Source organism: Manacus vitellinus, unplaced genomic scaffold (genome assembly GCF_001715985.3).
Source record: "Manacus vitellinus isolate BGI_N305 unplaced genomic scaffold, ASM171598v3 scaffold_11_pilon, whole genome shotgun sequence".
Classification (NCBI taxonomy): domain Eukaryota; kingdom Metazoa; phylum Chordata; class Aves; order Passeriformes; family Pipridae; genus Manacus; species Manacus vitellinus.
In genome coordinates this window covers 8909125-8915371 of record NW_021938895.1, presented here as the reverse complement: position 1 = coordinate 8915371, position 6247 = coordinate 8909125, and positions in this window count along the sequence as shown.

Here is a 6247-nt window from a genome sequence, read left to right as displayed (position 1 = left end):
ATTAGGAAGAAATTCTTTACAGAGAGGGTAATCAGGCATTGCAATGGGCTGCCCAGGGAAGTGGTGGATTCTCCATCCCTGGAGGTTTTTAAGATGAGACTGGATGTGGCACTCAGTGCCATGATCTAGTAACTGCATCAGTAGCAGATCAAAGGTTGGACTTCATGATCTCAAAGGTCCCTTCCAACTTGGCTGATTCTATGATTCTATGATTCAACAATGCTCAGTTTCATCTAGAACTTGGGTCATCAAAAATGTAGGGTAAACTGTGTTTCTGAGGCCTTCTTGCTTCTCGTTTTCTCATACAATGGTTAGTTTTGGTCAGGGTTCCAAGGCAACATTTCTGAGTCACATCCTTAATAATTATGATTACAAACATTTCTCTAAAAGCTCTATTTCAGGCCAAACAAGCCTGGGTAAACCACAATGTGCTTCAACTCTGTTGTATTATTTCTCAGGTGTACAAGATAATATTAGACATATCATAGCATTGTGAAGCCATATCTTTATGAACACTTCTTTCAAATATATGCTAATGCTGCTAGTGAAGCTATGTAGTGATGTAATGTATTTCAGTAATTTTTATTATCTTCAGCATTTAAAGATTTTTATGCTGATCTGATTTATTACTTTTCTTTTGCTTCCCTTAGCTGAGTAGCCATGCAGAGGCAAGGGGGATTCATCTGACCAAATATCAACTCTCTTTAGTCAATAAAGAAAACAGGTCTTTTTAGTGCACAATTAATTTTATCCTTAAATAAATATTGAAAATAACACAAATTAATCTCACCCTGGAAGTACTCATTCTTGTTGTGGATTACAGAGAAGCCTTGGGTGACCAGATTGGGGTACCAACATTGTAGGTGTCTAAGGTGGGGTTCAGTTTAAGATACCTAAATCTGGATGTCTGTTTGTAGATATCTAACTGAAAGCATGATACATTGGTGCTATTTTAGTCAGTGGAGTCTGGAGAAGGATTCAGTGTAGATGTCTATTTTAGGATGAACTGGATTAATTCTCAAGGTTCAGTTCTCTGTATTGATTATCTCTCCACTGGCTATAGAAGGAACTCCAGGTATATAGTGAATATATAAACATCTATTAACACCCAATTAACATCAATGCCTTAAACTACAAGTTGACTCCTACTACTCCTGTCTTCCGCTCATTTTATTTCACTTATACATCCTAAACGTCTTTCTTGAACTAGTCAAGTAATCTTAAACCCAGTTCTGTCTAGTTCATCTTTCCTGCAACACTGAATATCCTTTTTCCTTTCATCGTCTATTATAGCATCTCCATATCTTCAGCATCCTTGGATTTCTTTTATCCTTTCACAAGTCCTGTTTATCATCAATGTATAGCAATATTCATCATTGCCAGAAAATTGCTTGCACTACTGATAAAATTCCCTAAAACATCTCTCGTGTTACCATATTGCATGGTGGGCAGGACCTTATTTTCTCCTTCTCACTCCTACACAAAGCTCATTTACGGGGCATGTTGATACATTTCAGATGGTGATATACTGACAACATTCTAAATTAAATTAAATGATAGCACATATCACTTTTTTTTCAATGTAAAAAAACCAACAATCCCACAGGAGAAAACTAGAAAGTAGATGAACATTTAGAAAAATGACTAGGAACTTTTACATCTAGATCTGTTATTAGACCTCTTATAATTCTAACCATTTCAGTGTTTCCCTTCACTTGTTTCTACAATCTTAGTCCAGTAGTTCTTATATTTCTTTGTTTCTTTAAAAAAATAATTTCTTTTCACAGCTCCTTTGGTCTTCAATAACTGTTCCATATCACTCTATGCTAATTCCTCCTTTCATTCAGGCACTTAAATGAGTCACATCTTTTTTTATGCTTTACAGTCTCATCTCTCCTACTAGTCTCGATTATGTCTCAATGTATTTTTTTATTTAATTCTAAAATACAGAGTTCCATTCTGTGAGTTGCTGAACACTTGCTGAGTAGCTATAGGTCTGTTGACTTCAGTAGGAGTGTATAAAGTAAGAATTCCAGACCTTCTAAGACTTTTAAATGAAAACTGTAGGTATGCCAAGTTAAATTGTGCTGTATTTTATATTTTTTCCCATTCACTATTAACCTAGGAGCAGTTAAGTTACCATGAACTCCTTTGGTAAGGAAAATTATACCTTTCGTTTCTGTTTCTGGTGTTGACAGTATGCAATAAACTGGAAACTTTGGTTAGGTAAACACCAGTGAAAATAAATACTAATTAGAAGTGGTCAAGAGTAAGGCATCTGGCCATCTATCCTACTGGAAATTTTTTAAATTTACATTAAAAAAACCATGTAAAAGTTTTTCTTCATTGTTAATAATAAATGACAATAAAATAAAACAAATATTGGATGGCTAGTTTATTTCTTATCAGAACTCTTTAATTTTTAACTTTTAGGAATCAGTCCAGCAAGCATCAGAGTCAATAAATTTGAGTGGATGAGGGAATTTTGAGAGTCAGTACATTAATTTCTCAGGGCTCAAATATTTTGTTTGGTTTTGATCTGCCTTAGATCAAAACTAAACAAATTATCTGCCCTAATCCTCATCTCCTGCTCTTAATTTTCAGGTTAGGATAGAACTAGGTGTTTTTCTATCTTTCTGGAATATAATAAATGTAATCAGAGAAGAGAAGATGAAAGAGAACCAACAATCTCCAGACAGCTGTTAGAAAACAAAGCAAAATCCAACATGCAAACACCTAGAACATTGCCTCACTTCACCCTTATACTGAATTGGACCTCAAGACTTATCCAGAAAGACAAGGTGGAGATCCAAATGCAGATACCTGAACATAAACCAGCACAAGTTCCCTTGAAGGTTTCATTGGCTGGAAGTAAAATGAGTTGCTTAGGTTTTCCAGTTGGGGTTAACACATATTTCTAATGTGTTTTCCATTTCTTAACACTAGAGTCTTTCAATGCTGGGATAAATCTTTTCTCCTGGTTATGGGTGTTCCTGTAAGCCTAAGGGATAGACATTCTGCACTAGGAAGCACAGAGGAGTGCCTTGGGGCTTATAATGCCTGTTTTCTTCTCTACAGAATTCTGCATAGGAACAGACTTCTTGAACAACTTTATATGACCATGTATAAGATTTGCATCTTGTAACTCTTTCCCCTTCCCTCTGTCCCCAGAGACTACACCTCTGTGCAGAGAAACCTAGTGTTGAAGTCAGCCTTCAGAAATGAAAATTAAAATACAAGAGAATGCAAGAGAAGCAAATCTGTGCCCACCTTTATCAATGAAAATGCCACTAAACCTTCAGATACATGGGGCAATGTAAGATTATTTAAAAAAATCAAGGCCAGCATCTGCTCATATATACCTGTGCGTATCTCTGCTTTCTTACTTTACACCTCTTTATTTGTAAGTGAAAGCTACAGAAATTTGGCCAAAGGCATTCAGCTCCTTCTATATTCTGTAAAATGCAAGGGGATGTTCTTTAAGTCTACACTAAACAAGTGATAAGTTTGAAAAATACTTTTTCTCTAGTATAAAGGCATGAGGATAGCTGAGAGAATATGTATGATTAACTCATGCTCTGTTCATTGATCAGAGCATAACTGTTTCCTCACTTTTTTTTGACATGCTAAAAATGCAGGGCAGTAGCCATTTAAAATTATTTTTGGCAAGCAGTGACTGGAGATGGCAAGAAAAATGTAGTAGCAGAAAAACTTGTATATTTTTCAGAAAACTGTTATGCCTAATCAGTTCTTGTAGCAGAAACAATCTAAAATGGATTTTGAGAATTTTGAGCAGGTTCATGCAACCACACTAGCTTTGTTCTGAACTCCATGAAGTTATAATTCAAACAAACACTACCAAGAACAACATATGCATTATTCTGTTAACGAATGAAACCAAGAGGGTTTTAATGCTTCTGTTGAAAAGAGATTGATTCACTGCAGAATAATTCAAGACATGGCAGAAACAAACAAATAAACATGCAAACAAATAAATTCCTAGGCATATAACCTGGAAAACAAAACAGTTTGTTTGTTTGTTTGTTTGTTTTTAACTGAGAGCTTCTCATAAATAGTAAGGCTGTTTTTGATTTTTTTTTTCCCTTTGGCTAAGAGTTAAGGGCCTATACAGTGGAAATATAACATATGGATTGTTAACCTTCAGAGGAAGGAACTGTGCTTTCCTCTATTGTGGACAGCAGTCAGCTCTACTGAGTTTCTGTGTCTGTGACAAGGTTCTCCAGGTCTGTCTACATTGCAAAAATGCACAAAAAATCAGTCATATCTATACACTGACAGGTTAAAGCAGTAGGAGCTTTACCACTGTTAATATTTCATGTTCTGTATTAGCTAACTCCAATTGCCTTGTCTGTCTTGGTTGCTGGTCAAGGCCAGGGCTGAGGGGTGGCAGTGGCTGCTGCTCACCTAACTTCTGGCTGATGCGGTTCCACCCTCCCTGGCAGTCAGTAGTTAGATTGGTTTAAATTGCTGTGAAACCGCAGTTTAAATTATCTAGCCTGGGTTAGGTAACTCAAGCTAAGAACACACCTTTCTTTGTGGTGTGTTTCAGCATGACTTTCATGTTGGTTTTATGTTTCCCACTAACACAGAGATTGGTATGGAAAGTGCATGTACTCAGAGGAACACTACTGAGTTCCACCGGAGATTTAGCCTTTAGCTACAACAGGCACAGCCCTAAGTCCTGAGAAAATTCCATATACTCCCTGTGACTCATTTCTGCATACCTTGCCCAGGCAAAGCTTCCACTTAATAGGATATTTTTTAAAAGAGTTAGACTAGCAGTTACACAGGATATAGCTGTCAGATTGTCAGATCAAGAAAAATCAGTTGGTGTTTGGGGGCAGTCAGGGGGTACTACACAGAGTTTTCATTGCATAGGCAGTGGAAAATATTCTTTTTAACAGTATTAGTCTTTTTAAAAAAGGTGTGTAAAAATGCATGGGCCTTATTTTTAAAGTTTTTCATCATTTTGGTTCTGCTTTGTATAAAGCGCTTAAGCCCATGCTGTATGTTAAATACATAGGCAGTACTATGAACTTGAATTTCATTTCATTAAATTTAAGCACATGCTTAAATGATTTGCTGGACTGAGGCCAGAATGCTTGCTGAATCAAACTGAAATACAGCTATGTCTGTTCTTCCTCCTTAAACAAACAAGCACTAAATGAAATACAATAAAATAACATTCCCAGAGAAATCTTGTGCCACAGAAAGAACTTCTCCATTGTTGTATTAGTAATTTGCCTAATGTTCAGTATCTGCAGTGTTCATACAAGTGTAAAGCAGTACTAATTAGGTAAGCTTTATGATTTTATCCTCATGTTATACTGGGCTTAGTTTTGTAGAGGAAGAAAGCAAAATTAAACTAAGTAAGAAAACAAAAGCTGGAAATGTCATTTGAAATTGCTTGACTCAAACTAACTAATGATATTGCAGTCTTTACAGTGGAATCTTGAAAAAATCTGGATTCACTTCCTCAGTGAATGGCGTGCAATTCAGGACATGCAAAGCAAGACTCACCTCACAGAGCTACAGATGCTTCATCAAAGCTATTGAGTTAATGTCTATTTCTTGCATAAACTGTAAAATGAGAATAATGCTAGTTTTCAGATACTACAAGGGAAATGTGTTGATTTTTCAAACATGGTGAAAAATATCCCATCTGTTTCCTATTCTAAGTAAAGCCCAGTCAGTATATTTTGATTTTTATTGTGCTATGTTACTAGGAGTGTTACATGTAAAGTATTGACAAATGAACCAGGGTAAGAGAGTAGAAAGATTGTAAAAGAATTAAAAACAATTGGACAGTAACAAAAATAATACCAAGTACCTGCGACAAATGAAACAGCAGGAACATTTTTTACTTTATTGGATTAAGGATCAGGTCCCAAATTGCTGTGAGCTGTTTCTTTGGGGAAGGCAGTGTTACTATTTTCCTCCACCTAAATAGGTAATGTAATGCAGGTTTTACCAAAAACTTTTACATGTACATCCTGTCCTAGTTAGGACAGCTGAGATCAGTTCATCATGGTGGGTGTAACCCAACACTGTGTATTCTATAGCCTTCCATGTCATTTCCCAGAAACTATTGTTGTCAATAGACTATTCGCACCCTCTGCCCATAGAGCCTGACTCCTCAGGCTATAAACTAGGTGTTAAGAGGCCTGTGAGATAGGAGGATGTTTCTGTCCTCACACCCTTTGTGAAACTCCCCGCCCTGAGGGGA